Source organism: Anopheles merus, unplaced genomic scaffold (genome assembly GCF_017562075.2).
Source record: "Anopheles merus strain MAF unplaced genomic scaffold, AmerM5.1 LNR4000173, whole genome shotgun sequence".
In the NCBI taxonomy this organism is placed as follows: Eukaryota; Metazoa; Arthropoda; class Insecta; order Diptera; family Culicidae; genus Anopheles; species Anopheles merus.
In genome coordinates, this window is record NW_024427753.1 from 2,925 (window position 1) to 26,967 (window position 24,043).

General features: G+C 44.7%; 1 long non-coding RNA gene across 1 annotated transcript in view; it reads right to left on the bottom strand.

Moving 5' to 3' along the window:
• Positions 1–534: 534 nt before the first annotated feature.
• The window catches only part of LOC121601768, a 40,281-nt gene continuing 16,772 nt past the window's right edge, over positions 535–24,043 (bottom strand). Inside the window, exons 2-3 of the long non-coding RNA XR_006006185.1 lie at positions 18,378–18,463; positions 535–603 (exon numbers count right to left, since the gene is read on the bottom strand). This is a non-coding gene — a long non-coding RNA (uncharacterized LOC121601768). The remainder of the gene's footprint in view (positions 604–18,377; positions 18,464–24,043) is intronic.

The window sequence follows — 24,043 nt, forward strand, 5'->3', positions numbered from 1 at the left end:
GTTGGGGAGGGGGGTTGGTGCATTGAAACAACAGACATGCATAAGAATGCAAATAAAAACACACCCACAAACAAACGCACCGATGGGTTCCGATCTACGATCGGTTTCACCAGCTACCACGCACCGTATCGTCGAATTGATATGCTGTTGCGCATAAAATAATTGCTATTTGCAACAATGCACGCAGCCCATAATTGCAACCCTTAAACACAACAAAAGCCAATCATTTCATTACTTTCACCGTTCATTTCGTACAGCTTGCCTATACACCGATTCCCACTATGCAATCACCTGCTTGGCATGATATTCGGTGCAAGTTTAAGTCAATTTTACGTTTATCTTTGTAAAAGAGCTGCACTTGACTTTGTACACATTGCCCACTCTGTCACAAGATCCACATAATTTTCTCCCGGAAAGGCTCTTTCGCACACAAAACTTTCGTTTTGACTGTAAAAACACACTCACACACGCGCACATACACGGGAGTCTGGAGATCACGTCGGCGAGGTCAGAGTGTGTGATTTATTTACTTACTCTCAATCGTCCACTGGTTCCAGTGGAACGTACAAATATCCACGACAGTGCGCAACACTCTGTGCTTACCTGCGAAAAGAAGCAGAAACAAATGAAACGCCATTAGAAAGATAGCTAAAAACCGATGCGGATGACAGCTCCACAGTGACTGGCCGTAGGTAATGATCGTACCGCCGCCCTTCCACGAGCGCCAACTACACGGGCTTTCATGTTCCGTGGTATGTTTCAAGGATACCGGGATGCTCGACACTGCACAAAGCCGGCGGCAATGTCAACTACAAACAAGTCTGGATCCCGATAGCTTTCCAGCTGATGCACGCTTCTATCAACGTTCGCAGCAGCAGGTACAGGTACGACCCAAGTCCCATAGCTCCACCACTGTATGCCCAAAGAGCGACCGTTCAAACGACGCCTCCGATGAAACGAAATTAACATCAGTCAGGGAAGGAGAAGGCTTTCACCATGTGGCAGTCGACATTGATCAGCCCGGCGCTGTGTAGAGTGAAGTGAAATTACACATTCATTGCAACGCGGAATGGTGTTGATGCGAGCGAACCGTGTGCCTTATGAATAATCCGCGACCGGAACCGTAGAAAATGCATAATTGATTGGCATTAGGTACATCGATTAGCCATCACAGTCGGTTTGATTTACGCGCGAGACTGTTGCAGCTTTAGTGGCAGCAACTCATCGCTCAAGGCAGATGTAAAATAGAAGAGAAAAATCAACCCTATCCCTACGCAGGGTGGATATGTGTTGCAGCATAGCAAACCAACATCAAACGTTCTGAAACAAGCTATTAATAATTGTAACGGAAAGATTTTTGCCTCCACTCAAATGATCAGTGACCTGATAAATTATGCTTAAACCAAACACTCCGACGCAATTGCACATTTATACGACGCCTGAGCGTTTCGACCGAAGCCTTCTATCGGTAATAGAAGTTTACCCATCAATTATGCAACTGGACGATAAATTACGTTAGCTGTCAGGGTAAAACAGTTTTCCGATGCGGCTGCTCATCACTGTCCGCAAGGATTCATTTATAATCTTTCTAATCCATTCTACCGTACACGCGCTCTCTCTCCCTCTCTTTGCAATCTTCCTGTCGCTCACTACACCTTCTATTGATTTACAACAGAAACAAAACATACTAAACCGGAACAGTTCATAAATTCATCAACCACACCCACGGTGCGACCCTTTGTGTCCAAGAGGCTCGGATCGATCCTTTATTTTTAGATCCATACACACTCAAAGAAACACACACACATACACTCGTGATGCCACGAACGCATTGGAATGGGTCATTAAAAGCTACCTCCTCCCGGAGATGGAGTAACACCCACATCCCGACCGAGGGGGATGCATCCAAGGAACAAAACAGTAAATGGTAACCGCTAGCAACAATGTTTGTTGACGTTCAGCAGTCCATGGCGTTCTATTGGCCCGTTCCTCCATCGTCTATCTCCCGCCTTCCACGCGGTTTGCACATTCCTTCCCAATCTTTCTCCAAGCACGAACAAATTTGCAATCGATAACTGCCGATTGATTGATGACCGCAGCCTTAGCATCCCCTTTCGAGGCAGTGGCGGTGGGTTTTGTTTTTAGTTTTTCTACCCTCCTTCTAAAAGCCTGTCTGCCCTCATCGCCCTGATCGTGTTGGCCATTTGTTCGCAAAAAAAAAAACACACACACACACACTCGATAATGATGACGAGCGGGATTTATCGACACAGAAACAATTTTCCCATTCCCGAGGTCGCATATGCAAAGCGAACCTGGAGCCTACAGGAAGTGATTGGCGCGGTCGAAACGCGCCGGCCAACGCCAGGGCCCTGGCCCTGAATGAGGGTCAAACCCAAGTTTCCGGCCATTTTCACCGTGACATTCACCCGCGCCAATTGCTACTGGTCGAGCGGGCAGAGTAAACGGAGCGAACCCTTCCTGCCAGCCCGACCGCTCTTCGCACCTACCTTGGCGAAATATAGGCCACGGAGCCATCGTTGGAACATCATCTTTGCGCGCTGCAAGAGCGGGTCGGGCGCTCGATGGAGGACTTCGCTAACGGCAGTCGTCGTCGAGATTGCTTTCTTGCCAGCGCGTGAAGGATACTTTTAGCGGACACCTTTATTGCTAGCACACATTTTTTTTTAGTCAGGCAGCGCGAGCCACGGTGCTAGAGAAACTGCGCCGTATTTCTTCGCCGGGTAGGTTGAAACAGTACGCACAAACAAATGGACCGTCGCGTCACTACCGGAATGCTCTGCTCCTTGCGAGCCACGACAAACTGATGGAAATTTTTCGGGCGGCTCCAAACGTCAAACTGCTGCGCATGGCATTCTGAGCAAGTGATTGTTTTTATTCGCTGGTTCGTTTGTATAGTATTTCCATGGCAACGTTTGTTTCATTAAACAACGATGTGTTTGATTGAACCAAAGCCCGGTTAGTTTTGGTTTAAATTGGCCGTTAAGTTTTTTTCCAGATGTTTCATTGCTCATAACAATGCACATTTGGTATCAAAAGCATAAAAATCTTGACAGCAACAGGGCGCTGTACTTCAACCGAAAGGCAAACGAAAGATTTCAATGCGCCAGTAAGCTGCAAAACGATAATAATCATCTCAAGGTGACGCTCTTCAACCCCATACCAACGGGAAAAGGTCGAGCAATCGATGAATGAACTTTAACAGTCAACCCAACAGTGCAATAACCGTTTTTCACTCCACACGATAACAATCTTGCCAAGTGTACGATATTGACCTTAAATGGTGCGATTTTGACCATTTACCGTAAGCGGGCGGCAACGAACCGGGCCGAAAAATATCCAAGCGCCGAGGTGGTGCCTTTCCAACAATGTTGCTGCGAAGCTGCTGTCGTTGGAGCTGGTGGACCTACAGGCTGAAATGGCAGACAATGTTACTGGGAGAATGTGTACGTTGTTGACATGCTCGTTTGAACTGTAGGTGGATGTCCTAGTTTGTAAGTCTAGTACAGTTTCACACAATGTGCAGCAATGTCTATAGCGATCAATCGCGCTGCAGTCACAAACACTAGCAAACAATTCAGTTCAAGAAGCTGTTTCAACCGTTCATCGAACGAATTACAAGCAATTGTTTCATGAAGAATTGAAATAATGACCATACGCAGAAGGTCTAAAACAACATAAAAACTAGGGATTTTGTACTATTCTCAACCATGTGTGTGCATGATACAGTATACTCAAAACGAGCCGACGAGCCCTAGTTAGTGAAACCGATACGATACACGTTACCCACGAGACATCGAGTCTCACTGCCCTACCGTCAGCTCCAGAAATGGTTTCAAATGTCAACTGGACCATGCTCTCCCGGTCTACCTACCCGTGCATATCGATCACGTCACGGCGTGGTCGAAGTTTATCTTTCACACATTACGGTTCAGGCTTCACCATACCGTTCCGCCCAAACTTTTGCCCCGTGCCAAGTCACACAGCACAGCGTCACTTGCAAACCCCAAGCCCCAAGTTGCTCCAAGACAAAAGCCCCCTTCAAGTGTACCACCGTTCGCAGGGCTGTCGTGACCCAAAGGTGGCAACGTGTTCTAGCGATCGACGGCCTACTCAACCTGTTCGCCCTTCCTCTGTGTTGTAGGTCCTCAGATTCGATTTTATTTCGATCGTAAAAGGAGCACACGCATGTGTGTGTGACTGTGTCGGCATGCTACCTCGCCATTTAACTTCTCGCGTTGTTGGCGAGAAGTCTTTTTTTAATTATTTTGGGGGAAAGTGAAAGCTGCCAAAATAAAAAATATCAATCCTGCCGAGCGCCCATTATGCTGGCAGGCTTTCTGGCCGTACCGTTGCGACTTTTCGCAATTCATCTCCTTTTGCTTTCACCAGCGCCTGAAACTTGCCAAACAAGTGATCTCGGTCCATAACCGAGCTCACACACACACACACACACACACACATACACACACTTTCATATACACGGTATCATACGGTTGGGTTCACGGATGATTGGAAGAAGGCGACTTGTTGACCACCCAAAATGAGATTCATGCTACACGTACGGGTAAACTATGCACCGAGCGACTCTATGATTGGGTTAGACACAAGTAGCATTGGACGGTCGGTTAGGGTCACTTGGACTTTCGCATGCAAAAGAAAGTTCAATGAACCACCCTCACTACCTGTGTGAGTTGACATTGGATAAGTCTCAGTTGGTGTGGGATGCGGTGAGGCGCACAGTTTAGATTCCGACATAAACTATTCGATGCCATGCTATCCAACTGCCGTTATATCTTTTACATCTCTCAATTAGACCACCACTCAGACCCACTTTTCAACCATTACCATAGATGGTGTTCTGCGGCAGACGACACCATTTGATTCGTTACACTTTCGATAGAGACAACAGAATCAGCTAAAAAACCAACACCGATCAGTGCAAGGTGCTGAAAGATATGCCATTGGGGCATACGCACACGCTCAGCAGAAATGCGAGAGTGGCAAGAACGTACCAGCGCCACACTGACCCCATTGGCTTTATTTGGTAGGTTGCTGATGACACACTACACCAAGCGCGGTCCCGTCTTCTAGCTCTCCGACATTGCTTTGTTCGATAAAAGCGACCGTATCATGTGGATAGGTGTTAGGCGAGGAACTGAAGATGATAATGCCCACCCATCCATCCATCAAGCCAGCCATCCATCTAGTCATCTTCCTACCTAAGCATGGCAACTTGTCGTTTTCCGCCGGCGATCATGTTTCGTTATGAGCTGCCAGCAAGCAGTAGGCCCGGGTGATGTATAATCACATCGTGCGCGAATCGATCACCGTGAGAATCGTGTGGAATTTAACGCCACTCGCCCGCCAGGTAGGTTCCGTTCCAATTCAGTACAAACGAACCGAGATGCCTGGTGGTATTCCAAATGGCTGGAATGATAAATCGATTACCCGCAGCAGATGCGTCGACGATGCCCAATTTCTTACGTAATTGTGCGATCACTATCATGTCGGATTTTTGGGAAAGGGTTAAATTCATGGTGTGATGAAACGGTTCCACCAGTAACAGCAGGTGTCGCTATGAAGATCGCAAGCCTCCACCGATCGCGCCGACTGTCATGTGATCTTTGCGAGAGTGATCGAGCAAAAAAGCTTACTGAATCTTCTGAGCGTCTCGTCAGCATTAGACGCATTGGCCATTGAAACTGGCACTGACGTTTTTCATACGCACGAGTGCGTTTCCGAGCTTGCTGAGGCTGTTTGTATTAACGGGATTGTTTTATTGCTCTACATTGCTTCGACATCTAAAACGCACCAAGAAAACCAGTGATGGCAATTGAAACTGGAGTTTGTCCTCCGCGCACACCTCTAACGTCCTCCTTGCCGCTCCATGCACTCGTCTACTGGCGAGCGAGGTAACGTAACGAGGTTACTCGCTTGTCCAGCATCGAATGCATCCGTCACTTCGGAGTCTCCGCATCGGAGTTGTACGCGCGCGAATAAGCTAATGAAGAGTGAGAATTGTTTTTACCTTGCATGGCAAAGCGTGAGAAAATCGTACAAATTGTCTGCTGTGGCCACGGAGAGCTGTCGCAAATGCAGGGAAGCTTCGTTTGCTGTTTACCAGTGAGCCACGTCTCAAGTTCAAGTTCCGCTCGTCGCTGGAACGTATCAATTACCGAAAATCAGATATTTGTTCTGCTAATGGAATCGATGCAAACATTGAAGGGCTTTGCGTGGTTAGAAGTGGCATGAATTTTGGTTGCAAATTATTCTTCCAATCAATTTGTAGTCAGCACACACAAAAAAGTGCGTTTGAAGCATGACACAAGTAGCAGATCAAATTGTTGGTTCGATCTCACGAAATTTTGGTTTTGAATTCTTCTTTTCATAGTGCCAGCTATAAGCAACAATTTAACCGTATAGCCAACAAACTCTCACTGGCTGAACATGAAGTGATCAGTTTCCTTAAAACATCCGAGCCATCCATCAAACGATCGCGTGGAAGTCTCCAACATCCTAACATAAATGCTCACCGTCCCATGAGTAAGCGATCCGAAAGTGTTCGCCAGCACCAACGCTCTTAGCGTGATTCTAATCGTGCCCATTAACATGACTATAAACAATTAAAACGTCTTACAATTAAGTTGTTGCGGCTGTTCGTCTTGTGGGTAGGTCCCGCGATCGTGGTAAAACATTTCATCGCCGTTCCCATTCTTCCGCTCGATTTTCCGTTAAGATTCCGAGCCCGTGGGCATCTTTTGTGTAGAAGAACAGTCGCGACCCCAAAAAGCCCATCGTGACTAACGAAGGTATAGTTTCTTGAAGTTTTTAAATGAAAGCTAGATCACACAAAGGGGTTTCTTCCGACAGAGCCAGAACTCCTTACGTAACACACACTAAAGCATCTGTGTACGATCACTTAATGAAACGTTAATGAAACTGTGGTGTGTTCAATTGTTACGTGCTTGTAGCGTCCAGTGGGTTTGCTGGTGTGATGCAACCGCAATGCATGTTCTCAGCTTTTAGTAAAAATAGATATGTGCTGTAAACTTCTAATATACTGAGTGAGTAATGCTATGAAGTTCATTTGAAGTTCAACCGCTTGATTCTCAAGATGTACAGAGCGTTTTTTGCAATTAAGCCTCAGGCTAGTGTAAGTAGTTGACCGTACAGTAATAATGACTCGGTAAGACTAGATCATCTATTCCGCCCCCTTCAGAACGGGAACGAATACTAATTTGAATACAATCAGAATGATGCCCTCTTGTTACCTGTGCGACAACCTAGAACATGGAAAGTGTTTTAATTGTAGATCAGTGTTTGTATACAATGCGTTGCATTATCTAACAACATCAACGGTCCTTTCAATGCTAAAAATAACCCCTACACAAACACACACACACACACACACACGTCTGCATTACCACACCTAACTACGTATTTCAGAAGAAAGGTGTTTTTGCACTGATCAAAGTGAAGGTAACAAACGCGCTCAATGCAACCAGCCACATTACATCAAAACACCTTTAAAGGTCAGGCAAAATATTAATCAGCAAACGATCATTTGCACCACACAATAAGCCCCGATCTGCCAAAGCCCGAAAAAATAGTACCGCTCCAACATATCACAACAGTGAAAGATCACACAGTTTCGGCATCGACCGAGCCCGTACGGTCCATAATGTCGCCGCCGCTAGATCGTCGCCGTCCGCCGTCGCCGGCTTTGATCGCGATCGATAGCTGTCAAAGAAAAAAAGCGCCCGGAGTGCGATGTCAAAATTTGCAGTGTATGGAAAGTATCCATTCAGCCCGGCTACTTCCCTGCCTGGCCGCAATATACGACCATTCGTCCATCATCGCGCGCGCGATGTAATTACGTGCACTATAGTGACGGTGGACTCAGCCCAGCGAACGATAGTAGATCCTGCCCTCGGACCGCGAGCTGGAAACAAGTCAATCAACTCTCTCGAACGCGCGCTCGCTCGCTGGCGTTGCGCTAATGTCTAAGCTAATAACTGCCACGGTTGCCTGGTCACAGGCCCGGCATCCACTTCGTCAATAGGTCAGTGGGCTTTCACCGTGGGCCGTCGAGCACCGGGGCCCGATCGGATATGTAAATAGGTCGGAACAATTTGTTTTACTAGACGCATGTGGTTTCCGTGCCACCTTGCCCTGGCGGAAAGGATCTACAGTGGAGATGACTTCCGATGCCGACAATTGTGGCGTGCAAGCGCCACAAAAGGGTTGCTTTTACTGCGGCTCAAGAAAAAGGATGTTTCATCGTCTCATTTCCATCTCGGACGGCTTCCATCGGCACCGTACATCGTGCAGGCTAATGCACTGTTAAGGTTTAAATTGTAGAAAAACATCGATTATTTATGGGAATTGTCGCGGTCGGAGAAAATGGGCTCCGATCCATATCAATACACACGACACGCTGGCAAAGGGCCGGTTAGGGGTCGCTGTCAATCGTAGGGCGGCCACATCACCCCGCAATGCGAGCCCTTGGGTGGATTTTCTAAAACGCCTCGGTGACTGTGACTGACGAGCTACTCCTACCGATGACACTGACGGCAGGGCGGCGATGCTGCCTTTTGATCAGAACCATAAATTTGTAGCTTAACCGATTCGGTTGCATTGATTGTGCCGGTGCAGTGGGCACCATCGGCGCGCGTTCGTCTCACCGCATCACGAACGTCAGCATGTGAGTCGTTTTCTCTAATACGAAACGTTCGTCAAGGTTTGGTCAGCAAAGATGACTTTGTTGCTACGTGACGTTCCTCGAGTGGAATCGATTAACAGACCCCGTATATGTGCCAATTTAAAGAGGCAATTCGAACGATAATGTAAAACATCGGATCCACGATCCATCCATTTTGCAGTAGAACAAACGTGTACGTTTTCAGGAACATTAAGCGCCAAATTCCATGATGAGAAATGAAATGAAAAGTGAAATTATGAAGCATAAAACAAAACCAAACATGCACCACCTTTATCCATTGTACCCTGCCGGCCATTGATGTTGCGCACGGCACGATAAGGCTAAGCAAAAGGGGCACATTATTTGTTCACTTCATTGCATTGGCATCGTGAAACCGCGCAAACCTCCACGGCATGATAAGGCTGGAGAGAAGCGACCGTTATGCTTTATACCGCCGTTCGTGTTTGATTTCCCTTTCGATGAATCGTTCGATGTTGCGTTCGGTGGGTTTCGGGCGGATCAGCTTCGGGTGAGGGAACTGCGCTGGAAAGCTTCATTTTTGACGATAAAGAAAACCGAAAGCTACCCAATCATTTTGACACTTTCGTTTTCATGTTTATCGCTCTCAATATTGGCATCATTCCTTTTTGGGCGTGCCGTTTCATCGGCGGTCTTGATTTTTGTGGTTTCATTTTCATGTTTTGTTTCACAAAATACAAAGATTTCTATTGTTTCTTATCATCTTTGACAAAATCGGGTTTAATTAACACACCAGCACGAAACAATAAACGTTCCCAAAAAAGTTTAATTTTACCGTTCTACGTTTGCGAATATAATCCAAAACCAGCATTTCTAACCTTCCTGTTTGAAAAGATTCATTTTCCTTTATGTACCTGTTTCTTAACGATGTTGAATGCTCACCTAATTTCGTTGCGAAAACTAACTGCACCGAGGGGAAGTCATCAAGGAAGGGAAAGCTCGTGCTTCTCCTGCCACAGCAGATAATTGAGCAGGTGCTGAAAGTTTTCTTACGACTTAAAGTTCTCACCGTTACTTTCCTGTGTGTGTTGTTTCGGTGTTCGTATGTATTTTCTTTATTTTACAACAATCCATTTAGCTTCTCAGGTTCCCGAAGGTCTGGATGCGATCACGGGAATGACACGGTGCAAACGAAAGAACCGACAATCGTAAGATTCCCTCCCTTCTCCCCCCTCCAACTCCCTTGCATCGATTGATCTTCCGATGATGATGATGATGAAACGGGCGCAAATGTTCACGCAATTAAGGTTAATTAACAAGTTTTTAGTAACGCTCACGCGTGTTCATAATTTTTGCTTTTCTCTGTGTCGGTGATTTGACCACCTCCCATCGTAAGAAACATGCTCAACACAGGAGTGCATAAAGCTAGAGGCCGCGTACTGAGGAAGTGAAATGGATCTATTAGCTAAGCAGAAGAACAAGTAAACTAAGGGCACTTAGAACTTCCCTTTCTCCGATGCAAGCACGCACTGTTTAAATGGGAATCCATATGCTTTACGGAGCCAACCGACCCACCGACATTGCCCACCAATCATCGGTAAGCGCAAAAGCTTAATTGAACTTCCCCGCTGCAAGATAATCATTAACTAGAAGATAATCATTTGCGTTAAAGTACCGCAAGGATGAGATCGGCCGAGAGAATGGCTTGTCTCGGGTAGAACCTTCACACCGCCCCACGGGGGGCGTAAGTGCCTGTCATAAACCATAAATTATCGGGCATTAGCAAACTGGGCAACCGGTGTTGTGCGTAGTGTTGGCAGGATTTTCACCAAAAGATGTTCGACCAAGAGGAAAAAAACAGCACGTTTTCCCCATTGGTAATAAGAATAGGTGGAGTTGAGGTACCGACCAAACGGCTAAAAAATCCTAAAACACAGCCTTAAATGCGCAATGACCGGAGTCGCTGTGAGCAGTGTGTTTGGGGCGGCGTACATGTGTGTATGACCTACTTGTCGAATTTTATGGGAGTTGTCCATCGGTTCCCCTTACCAAATGTACAATCCCTCTGCGCCGAAACCCGAACCAAATCACGCCCTTACCGCAGGCAACCGGGCACCCCCAAATGCACTGATGGATCGATAGGCTAACGAACGTACCGGCGCACGCAAAGACGGGAGTAAAAGACCTAACCTCAGAACCAGCTGGTGATTAAGCTGATTGTGTAACGATGATTGTTTTGTTTTGAATCATGTTGTTGTTGTTTTTTTTTTTGCAACTTCTCGCCCATGAATGAATGGGTAAGGCGAAGGGATGTATTTTTTTATTTTTTCTTCCACCAACTTAACACACTCTTTTCGTAGACGGTACGGGCGCTGCTAAATAGTGCCAAAAAAACCGACCCCACATGAAAAAAGCACACACGCCAAACGGTACATGGAACGGTGCACGCCTTTGTACGATGCGGTGCCGCAGCCGATGCTAAATTGATGGCTGTCAGAACTTGAACGTACGGAGCGGAACCTGGGACGGAATTTGCTTGATCAGCACCACCAGCTGGGGGTAACCTTGAGCATGTTAAAGTTTTGTCATAAATCTTGCCTGCCTGGCCAGCCTGGCTGCTAGAACACACCGGAGTGCGGGATTGATCGGAACGCTTACACGCTTCTTCTGCCCTCCTTCCCGCTGTGCTGTGGCCGAGGTCAAACGGTTAAAAGCCAAACGAGCATATTAAACGGCTCATGTTTACACTATCTGATGTTTTAATCACACGCATTTAATAAACATTACGCAGAATTTTCGGACGAATCACCTACATGCTATCCTTGTCTTCGTCTGTTAAATTTAGCCCCAATCTGGCAGTATTTTTTATGAATGTAATGGATATGTAATGTATATTAGAGGAATAATATTAAATGCCTATCTTTCCTTTCTTGTTTAACTTAAATATTTTCAGAATTCAGGAAGTGCAGCTGATATAAGTAACAACTGTTTAATGGGCTAACCAGTTTGAATTATAATTATCGTTCGCAAATTAATGTCAGATTTAAACATTAAAATTAAAACGATCTGCTTCAAAGCTATGAATCTTTTGACAATTATATACGAAATAAAAACGTATTGTAAAATGCGGGACTTAATGCGGGAGAAGAAAAAAAGATATCAAAATTAGCATGCTACTACCTACTACAACTGCTACCAGTGCTAATATTTCACCCTAATCGTAATCAATATTGCATCAGTTCCCCAAATCTTTTTCGATTATGTAATAATAATAATAACACTACCATCAACATGTTTTCCCTGCTAATTGGCTTCGTTCAAGACGCTTCGATCGATGCCACTTTTATTACACCTTCCCGAAAAAGGCACCCGAAACACCGCGTGAGAAAATTTCTCTCACACCCCGATGATTTCACAGGGAAGGCAGCTCACACACAAAAAAACTCCCGTTTTCTGACACTGATAATGTGTAATGCATACACGCTCCGCTGGATATGTAATATGCGAACGTGCTTCACACTCACATTCCCGTTTTCGGTGCGTTATGATGCCTTCAACCCCCCCCCCCCCCCCCCCCCCCCCCAGTGGAAATCATCCTACCACCGGGCCCATCCCAAACTCATCCATCATAATTAATAATCCTAATGACCTTTTCCGGAGCGCTGGGTGGTGCAATCGGAGGAGTGGTCCAAGCCTTTTCTATCTTTTTGCGTATTCGGCACATCAAAATCCCCAAACGCTTACGCTGCTCCAATAGCTGCCCCTATCTCCCCTTAACTTTTGCGAGAAAACGAGTGAGAAATGCATCAAGCAAACCTCAACGGACCACAACAGAGCAATGTCTGCGTTTGTGCAAAGCTAGTACTGCACGCATACGGACCTGCTATGTTACAGTTTTTTTTCCGTTTGGGGTCATTTGAAAGTATGCCAATGAATTCGCCGCCAAGGTTTGTGGAGTGCGAGAAATTGTTTCGCTTGCTTTTTTTGTTTTGGTTTTCGGCATCCCGGCACCTATATAACCGTGACCGAATGTGCGGTGACTTGTTCTTTTTGTGCCTGGTCCACACACATTGCAATCAGCGGCAGGTTTTGAGGTGCACGTCTATGAACCATATTCATGCGGCCGGTGGTGGCGTTGAGTTGGCGAAGGTGTGCCCAGACAGCTGGACCGTACGAAATTAGGTCTAATAGATGCTGTTAATGTGCTAATTTGTGCCTCTCTAGTGGGTACGAATGTTTGGTGAACATTTTTGCGGTATAATTTAAGGATAAGAATTGAATTAGGTATTTATAATGGTTGAGTTAGGTTTTGGTAACTGCAAGTTTTCATCACTCTAAAACTTTTCTTTATCATGTATTTTATCATTCTCACAAAAATGATTGGCTTGAATATGCTGAATAAAATTATTAAAATTAAGTCGAGTTTTACTAAACAGATTTCAAACCCAACTTTATAGATATTTGACCAAGACATATTTTGCAGCTAATGTTTATTTATTGGAAATAAAACTAGTTGGCCATTTTCAGAGGATTTACATTAAACTTCCACTAGACCATTTGAAATGTTCAACGAGCTAACACTAGTCAGGCATACAATTAGCCATACTTTTTTAACAGAAAACTTATAAATCATCTGATCACCTTATGCACCTTTTGAAAGCTCAATTTGCCACGTTGCGCAATACATCAGCGCACACACGCCCCGTAACAAGTGTTCGAAATTCCGCCACACAGCCAAAACATCACCCACATTTCACCTAATGTATGCCCTCTGGACAAAATGCATACCTTGCACCTTTGCGGATGTCATAACTGCCAAAAACTCACTTGTGTCCCGTTTTTCTGGTTCTGCCCGTTCCTCCATAGCCTACCGTCGAGGCCACCAGGCACAGGCGTCGTAGTTTGGCATCTTTACCTGGTCCATTTGCAAGCGATATGCTGGCTCTACTGGACTGGCTAATGACAACTTCATTGGCCCAAAAGAACCGTGATCGAGCCGACCGATCCATTTCCATGCGCCAGCCGTTATTTTGCACGCGAAAAAAACGTGAGTGAGTGCATACTCGTGCCTGTAAGATTTCATCCAACTCACATAACACCTACCACCGCATTAAAAGATACGTGCCGCGGTCGAACGAGCGGAAACATTAAGGCATCGCAGCTCGTTTGCGAATTTGTGGGTGCTGGGTTGCGGCAAAAAAGCCAAAACATCACCGTAAAGGCAACCTCTCTGAACCTAGAGGTGCACCACAATTAGCCTAATGAGATACTCGTGAGAATGGGGATGTCGGAGGGATCTTTGTGCGGCGTCGAGTTGAAAGGGCTGTCGCCCAAACGTTTTTTTTTTTTCTTTCTTTGCATAATTTATGATCGTCTATCATTTGACACCATCTCATACGCCGCTAAACTATTTCCTGGTAGTGTAAGTCGCTAATCGTTTGTTCGTGAAACGGCTTCATTTGCCGCAAGCGCATTACCTGCCACGGCTTCTACACAGTCCAGAATATCTTTCTCGCTGACCAACAGTAACCTCACTACTAAATACATATTCCCAACAAACGTCTCGTGCTTTGCAGTTGCTTCCAATCTGATCAACAAGGGCTGCACGGTCGATCTTGTCGCAGAACGGATGCGTAAACAAAAGCGCTATAAATTGTTATTACCTTGTTGTTGTTTGTGCTTAATTGTAGGTAATTCAAACATGAACGCTTTCCCTGCGCCTCACAAAACCAATCTAATGCTCCGGAAAGCAAGGTGAACGGTTTGTGACGTTTCTCGTCCAGTGCCGCGCCAAATCTTTCCCATTTTTCACTGCCACCCGAATCAGATGAAGCTGTAAACACGCTTCAACCTCTCGTCGCCAGCAGTGCCCGTTGTTTGTTTGTGTTACTGTGCATCCATTTAGCCGTGGCGAATAAAACAGCAAAGGAGAGAAGCTCTTTTGAATAATAACTGCGCGCGTTAATGGGATATCATTCGCACTGGTTTTTTTTTTTTCATCTGCAACCTGCTTGCCGTCACAGTTACAGAATTTGCTGCAAATTATGAGTAAAACTTTTGCCACAGCCACCGCTTACAGAGCCATTGTCAAGATCATGAACACCCAGAGCGCAGGGGCAAAAGTGTCTCACCGTTAGTAGACGGCCGTACAGAGGTACGGCAAAGGGTAAATGGGAAAATGTTATTTGATTTTCCAACACAAACATGACGGAAATGGTGCTTGTTTAGGGGAATTGTTTTGGCCGAAATTATAGGTTTGTAGGTGAAGAAAGTTGATTGTTTTACTGAGCATGGGGCTTCCGAAGACCTCAGACGGTTAGTTTGGAGTTACTTGGAGCCACCGTTTGATTTTCCTTTTATTTTGTGTTGGCTAGAGAGTGGTTTGGCTAGTAACACGTGTAGTTACATGATTGAGCTTGAGAATGCCACTATTTAAATTTAAGATTAATTATACTGATTATGCCATATTGTAAATGATATTCTTTATCAACCACTTTTATTCAGAACGATCGAAAATATCTAGAACTTTGCCTCGTTGATCTTCTTCGTTTGGCTCAGCAACCGTTGTCGGTTAAGGCCTGTCTGTACCACTTGCACGGTCTATTTGGGGCTTGAACCCATGGCGGGCATGTTGTTAAGTCGTACGAGTTGACAACTGTACCATGAGATCGGCTATTGCGTCATTGTTATTGCTTATATATCAACAAACCACCTCGCCAGAACGACATATTTCTATATTTGTAATAATTTTTGAATAAAACGAAACAAAATTCAATTTTCTTGGTAGACAGGTCCGTTTTAAGAGTGAGAGCACGTTCTACAAAAAAAATCTGTAATTATGATTACCACTTTTGGCTCAATAAGTTTCTACTCGTCATAAAGAAGCAATACTAAACACAAACAGTTTAGTAGTTACAGATAATGAAATATTCATAGCCTATGTAGCTGATGTCTATCATACTTTCCATCATCACGTTTGTAACTGTTATGAACAGACATTTGGCACCACCGGTTTGTGTCTAACGACCCATAGGTCCCTAGAACCATCACTGCACCTTGCACGACATACCTGGCGAAAATCTGACCCCGGAGGCATATTTTCAATGTCATAATAAGGCTTTGAACCCTCCCACCTATGGCACCAGGAACATTTTGCAAACCATATAAAATAGCTCACCGAACAGTGCAGTAGTATCAAACAGTCAGCGTTCACAGCCAGCGAAACACATCGCATTGCAAACCAATCTTTCTTCGCAGTAGCAACAGCACTCCCAAGCTTATCATCATGAAGGTGATTTTCGCAGAAAACTAGTGCCTCAATCGTAGCCTCAAATAGCTAACACTTGTCGTTTTCTCTTCACAGGTCTCCTTTGTCATCATTCTGGCTCTGGCGCTCGTTTCGCTCACCACTGGTGCACCGCTGCTTATCACCAAGCACGTCGTCAAGAAGGCGCTACTGAGGGGTGCGGTGCTGCATCATTTCCACAAGGGAGCAGCGGCCAAGACGGTACATGAGGTGCATTACGTCGCAGTGCCACCGCCGGTGCACACCGTTGCCCACGTGCAGCCCCTCGTGGTGCCTAGCTCTCATCATCACGGCTACAAACATTACTAAGATTAGTGCATATTCACCTTAAGAAAACACTGCCAATCAATAGAGTGCCAAAAAACTAAGCAAGTTTACTTTTTAAATTGTGAGTGTGAACGATGATGAATAAATTGACAACTACTTTTTTCTAAATCCATGTGTATTGCCACCAGCTTCTACAGTGATGATCTCAATAGAAATTGTGTGTATTCGTACTGCTTACGTCCATCCGGATGGAAGTCATAATGTTTGTCACTTGCTTCCCTCAACCTTCGTCACGCAGGCCAATTAAATCCTTTCACTTTTCCCTCATTATGCAAAGTTGACCACGAAACGCGTCAATTGAGTGGCTCCTGCACTCGATGGTTGTGGGTGTGTGGGGATGGATGGGAAAATCTAAAGCAAAAGCAAACGAACATGGGACACAAAAACCACAGCTTCCCCCAATTACCCGTTCACAACGGACATCGGAATAGCTGCTAGTTAAGCATGTGTCCTGTGATGGTAAAAACTACATCACAGAAAGCAAACGAATGACTTGCTCGGAAATAAACATGTTCCGAATGGACCAAAACACATGAACAAACGTTTGGGAACTCTGCCAAGCTAGATGAAAGATATGCTTTAAGTTATGCAACTTGTCACTATTGAGACCTAAAATAAAACAACAGAGACTAAACTCAATTTAAGGGCTCGGCACCTACAATTGCTGCGGGTATAAAACAGCCCCCTAAATGGCAGAGCATTTCATCGCCACACATTGTTATCGAAAAACTAATCTCCAATTTTCTGATTGCCAGTGAAGATAAATTTAAATTAATTAAACGTTGCCTAATGGTGATCAAGCAGGGCGCATTTAATAAGTGCTCCCTTTTTGGTTGGCACTCAAAACAAACCCGAAGGTTGTCATCAAATCCGAGTGTAGAAAGGTTCCCAAGAAACCTTTTTTGAAGAAAAAAGAAAAACAACACTTATCTCACTTCATACAACTCGAGCAAAAAGAGCAATAAATTAACAAACGTTATGTCATTCATTAGGGGGACAAATTGTTTCAAATGCTGAACGCGCGATAGATCAACGTTCGGTGCCGGTGAGCTTCCCATGGACACCTGCAATCCAATCAAAGCCCCATAAAAAGAACACACAATGGCACACACAGCATTAAATGCTCCTAACATCCTGCCCACTTTCATATAAACGGTATGGATTTTGTCTTAATTTTCTGCACCATCATTTGTACCCCACGATCGTCGGCACAATTCTCATAGCCTTGCGCCGTTTGGTCCATCGGCTGACGGCCGGAATCGCTTCCCTTGCAAGGTTTCATCGATTGCATCGCAATGGTCACCATTACTGGTTTCCTGGCCCTGGATCAACCGTGTTGTGGCAATCGATTTTCGGGCCCACCTTAATGATCAGCACCGTACATCACCTGCAGTTTGCAGGTGGGCTTTGCACCCAACAATAGGCAATTAGTAAGGTCACGTTCTTGCGATGGCTTGAGAACTTTCGGTACGCGTTAATCAATAAGGTTAGATAATGGGGCTAGTTGATCTTCTTTAAGTGTAGCTGACGTGCTAAAGCGCTCATTATTTCGGTCCACAGCTATTGACTGTGCCATTAATTATTTTAAACTAACAATCAAATGTGTTGAAAAGCACATCCATGGCATCGCAACCTTACAAGACTGCTAACCCCAAACGTACATACCACCGACCGGAAATGTGAACCTTTCTGTGCGCGTGTGTTTGTGCTTTTATGCGTTCGTGCCACAAACCATGGCAGTAAAACTGTTTGCAATAAAGTTACTCCCACCAGCCAAAACGGGAAGACCGATCCGAAAAAGCCTACAAAATTGGGCTTGGAATATGCATCACAACTGTGCGGTGTGCATCTGCCGTCGGCGTGGAAACACACTTTCACCCGTACCGCTTGCATCGTCTGTAGGTGTTAGATTATCCCCGATTTTGACACTGCTGGCTGCTGAAACGTTTTAGATTTCTTTCAACACTCCCGTCCAATTTTTAATTGGTTTGAAATTCCATATCATTTCTCCCTTTGGTTTGGATATGATTTCTATTGTACCTCGTAGCAGATTACGCAACGCCGCTTGTGGTGAGGACCAAACGAGAAGGTTCGAACCATTTTGAGAAGCCCCGGGTATATCTCACCTGGAAATGAAGTAAGAAGAAGAGAAAAACAATCACATTAGTAGGATAAATAAAGGTGCACTGTTTCAGAAAAGAGATTGTTTTAGATACGAAATGATCAATGATGTGCTTTTCAAATATTTTAAACCGATTAATGCGAACGAATCAAAAGACACGAGTCATCTAAAACACCAAAAAACCAAAAAGCAAATTCAGAAAACGTCAGATTTTTTACTTTTAACACAAAAATGGCCAACATAATTTTATATAGGGACTCATGACCCAAACTCATTCACTCAACTAGTATAGTTTTATAAAACATGAATGTTGTATTCATCAGAAATATTGACATTTTAACAAATAAATCATTTTTCTAGAAGTTAACTCATAAGAATATTGGAATTTTTTATCAAAAAATATCACTAAACATAATCCTTTGTTACCAAGATGGAGATCCTTCGTTACCAAGATATTGCTGAAATGAGGATCTCTAATAATAACCACTTTTATATTTGAAGCCAAAAAGCCGAAATTTCAGCCAGCTCAGTGGAACTATATTCATCATCCGGGTTGTTTCCATTTGACACCTATGTTCCGTCATATTGGATTTCATCATTTGCGGAGGAACAAAGATGCATTTGAAAATAATTTTTTTTTTCTTAAAATGAGTTAATAGTTAATAATGAGAGTAATACTTTTAATGTATTATAAAAAATCGTTTCAAATTGTTTTTATCATCTCTTGACAAAATAATTTTGCTTCAGTAAAAAAATCCTTGAAGAGCTCCCACAAATCGGCGTTTGTTACATATTTCCAGGCTGAGAGGTTGAGAGTTGTGGTTTGTGTGAAGTGTGTTTTTTATGAAGTTTTGACATGATTTGAGTCTTCAAGTGTCAAACTCCATATGAAATGCTGTGAAATCCCCCAAAGTTAGTTTTGCATACTGTTACATTACAATACGCTTACTTCAATGTGAATTTTACAAATAAATACTATTTTTCTTGAGATATACAACTATACATCATATTAAACCACCCGATGGATCATATCCCTACATTTATCAGCTTTGAATCGACCATCATGCCAATATTAATATTAATACAATGAGCAACCGAAAATTTTTCACCATTTAATGTTGCTCCCTTTGCCAGTCCAGTCCTCAACACTAGCCACCTGCGACTTCTTGCACTAACTGCAGCGATACGATCATTCCCGCCTAACGGACTGTACACATCCGAAAGGAAAACAGTTCGTTGTGATCGAACATTAACATCACCATCAACGATCACGGTGTACCTCCTCCCGTAACGCTTCTCCCCTTCCGACCCTTAGCTTCGGGAGACTTCCCTGGCAAGCTTGAATGCACCGTACCGGAATGTTATTAATAAACCAATTACAATTACATCTAGTTATGCCGTTATTGGTGGCCGTGCCTTTGCGCCATCCAATTGTACCACGGTAGCATCGGCTATCGGCTTGTATCTCGCCCTCTCGGTACTAAAACCGTACATCGATAAACACGCACCGAACACACACGCCCAAACGGAGCAGCAGTACGCGAATGTTGAGGCATTTATCCCATCCTCCACCGCGCCGGCGTGCAATACCGTCCGGTCGGTCGGCATGCCTATCACTAGCAATGGGCTTGCAAAATCGCACCAAAATCGGTTGTAATTTTGTAATTATCATTTTCTAAACTTTCCAGTTTCACTCACACAGAGAATTTCATGTTGCGCCATGTTTTAGCCCAAAGATTTGATCGTAATCCGTCTAATTTCAGCCCACGAACGATCACCTTACACCGTGAATGGTATACATTGTAGCGCTAGCGACACACACCCGTTTGGGCAAGGGCTTTCGTGTGCAAGAGCGCACTTTTCTCCGAAGCCCCGTCACCCCCGTCTCGGGGGTAATCTGTCCTTCAGCACGCACAAACAAGTGAGGTCAGTTCACGCAGGAGAAAAGCGGTCACCATTTCCCCCGAAAGCGCACGAGCACGCACACACACAAACCCACACAAACACAGTCACCCATTGCTATGATTCCACACACCCCCGTAACGCGACCGTTTCCTCGAATGACCTCGCGTGTACTACGCTGCGCAGCTCTATTGTTTTGGAGGAGAAGGCGACGAACTTCAGCCCTTCTGGCCAATCATGACTATCACAAGCGGGAGGGGGTGTTACCTTTACAAAAAAGAATAATAATAATGTTTTTCAATTATAAAACTCAACCCGTTCGCCCCAACCGTCCACACGATTGCGGTCAGAGACGGCCGACCTATTTGGGAGCAGCTTCTTGAGCACATCACGCGACAACCCTCCCCTGGTGCAGTGCCCCGGGTTTGGTCCGCCCGGTTTCCCATTCATTCCACGAACCTGGAGTGTTTGGTATGTTGGGAGGTGTTTTTTGTCACTTGTTTTTTTTATTGTCCACTTCCCATCCTCGTTTGCTTATTGTTTTACGTTTAATTATGTACACACACAGACATCCCTCAGCAACCTTCGCTATCAGCTACGAACCCTCGTTGCAGTTGGCGCGCGATTCGAGGACAGTGACCGGGGTAAGACTTGAGTACCTCGCTAAAACTTTGTCTGTGAGTGTGTGTATGTTTTTCTTTCCTTTACTAATGTGCACATTTAATGCATTCCATATCGGGATATGCACAAGGTTCCGCATTTGATGTGCTCAATTGTTGACACGGCCGGGAAGGGGCTCCCCAGCTTCGTCCCAGGACGCGTATCTTGCCAGCCGCCTGCTTGGATTGTGGAACGTGCGGTGCTCGATTTGGATGGGTTGGACCACACCGCAAGCCCTGGCGGGGGGACGTTCTCCGATGGCGCTCAAGATGTTTTGAAACCGGGACACGCTCCAGCAGAGACAAAGCAAAATATGCGAATGAAAATGAAATTGGCGATAGAAACACAACAGCATTGAAAAAAAAACTAGTCAACAAAAAATACAGACATACCCCCACACACACAGATCGACTTTGTTGACGTTCTTGGGTGTAACTATTTTGTATGATCATGGTTCGCTGCACACGCAAGAGGGAAGGCTGATAAGCGGAAAACTATTAAGTGTGTGACGCATATAGTTCGTTTATTGTTTGATTTGTAATATTCCTGATATAAAATAAAAAAAAATCCTGAAAACCACTTTTTTCTTTTTACATTTATTTGTGTTTACATTGTAATAATTGACATTCATCGTTTGAGTTTACAAATTATAATAATAATTATTATTATTATCTTGTATTTTTATTATTATTGTCATGATTATGACTAAAATCATAATATTTTTATTACATATTACATATATTTCGACCATACAAATCAAGACTCAATCAATTAATAATGCAAAGTTTGTTTTTTCGTCTAAGTCAAACGTCGGTTTCCCTTTTGTAAGTCCATACCAGAATGCTCCCAACAACCTATCACATGGCTTAGAATCGTCAATCAGTTCCGACCTTGGAGCGCCCAACCACCCATTACCACGGATCACTGACTTTGTGCGGTACCACTCTTTGTCGCATCAAAAATAGCAATACCAAAGATGCGCTACCCTTTTTCCCATGCACAAGTAGCCCTCAAGTGTTGCCGTGCATAAAAAAAAACCAACCGTCGCGCATTTTGCGCTTAAAAATAAATCACCCGTGACCACGGCACGTCCGTAGCGAATCACACACCGCGCAAAAATCATAACCGATCAGCATACGCAAAAGAGACGCGATAAAAACTGTAAGCATCCATAAAAGGGTATGTTTTGCGGTGCGGTACGTTGCACAGTATACTTACACACACGTTGCATAAGAAACACGAAACCCTGTGATCTGCCCGAAGGTACCGGAGGGAGGATCAGCAAAGGATAAGGATTAACCTCTGTAATCCCATTTCATCCACCCCGAACGGTGAGACGAAGTCGCTTCGGTTGCATAACTTTCCCAACTTTCCCAATAACTTTATTAATTGAGCACACGCTTTTTTTATCACGCAGCTTTCAGCAAGATCGATAGAGAGAGGAAGAGAGCGAGAGAGCGAAAGGTTACAATCGCAGCCATACGCCGCTCGTTACGGTTGTGTCCTCTATTGTGCATGCCGGATTCAACCAGATTTAACCGAAACACTTGCAAAAATTCGAACAAAAAACAACACACACGACAAATTAACACTAGCCTGCCACAACACAACAACCGAAAAAACACAAAACTAACAACAACGAAAAAGCTTCAACAACTTCATCAATCAAAACGATCGAATCGATTATCGGTGCGAGCCGGAAAAGAGAAATTGTCGATTTGGCCCGATCGTCACCCGGTCACCCCCAGCACACGGTGCGCACGGAAAGAGCAATCCGCACGACAGCATAACTGCGCATAACTGAACGTAACCAATGAGCATAACAATTTTATCCACACTTCAAGGGGAGGAAGCGTTTCTGCCTCGCTTTGTTTTGCAGCACGAGCTTCGGCTGCGATAACTGAACGGGACGAATCCATTCCATTCCCCTCCGATCGCTCCGTCAGTTTCCAATTCGATTGGTATTATTTGGGACCAATCGAAAATTGCAGCTCCTTGCGCTGGAGCAAGGTGCGGAAAAGGTAAAGACGTTGTCTTTACGAAACGATCAAGCCCGCACCACCCGCAAATGATAGTTGTCAATTAATTGCGTCTCATTAGAAAAGGCTTTCGTTTGCTTGCGGCAAACAATGAAAAAACCTTTCACAGGCGCGAACAGCTCAATCGATGTGGGCTCTGCTGCTGCTGCTGCTGGCACCACCTTACACCACGGGAGGATAGTATTCGGGGTTCGAAATTACATGTAATTGATTTGTCTGTGCGATCGACGCGCTTTTTCTCGGTCCGTGGAGTTCGGGAAGAAAAATCAGGTCACACGTGCAGTCAAGACTCACCACACACAGACACACACACACATGTACAAATGACAATCTTTTATGTGTTGGCTCCCGAAGCCGGGTTTGTTCCTTCCGCCCTTTTGCGCCGGCGGTCTAAGCATCAATCATAGCGTTCTTCCCACACCGATGGACCACCGTACACCCCCCACAGGGCATAACGATCGCAAACGTGCTCACGATGTCGCCGCACAATCACTCCAGGAAATTCCATCCGCGCGCGCGCGCCCGCTCACACTTGAAGCTGGACACAATCAGGAACGATGAAAGTGCAGCTTTTCAACCGTGCGCCAAGTCCGCCGGGCATGGCCTTTTTGTTTTGAAATGCTTCTTCGCTGTGTGCGTATGTGTGTTCTTGTTTTAGTAGGGGAAGGGAAGAGAAGGGAAGGAGTGTGTGGAAGCTGCACGACAAATTCCGGAACGCCGTCGAACCGTTGGCCAATGCACAATGGGCATTTGCCGGGATGAAATTCAAAAAATCAACTTTTTAATAGAGCAATTCCAAACAATAGGTTTTAATACTAAGGGTTAAACTAAAAAAAATACCACATATGAGCTCTTTATCTTTTCTGGTTCTCTAGAAAAGACCTCTCAAAGTCGAGATTTGTTAAAAAAAACGCAGAAAAATCTTCACTTTTTGGAAAACTTTGAACCTTTGTAACTTTTTCAAATATGAACCGATTTTGATA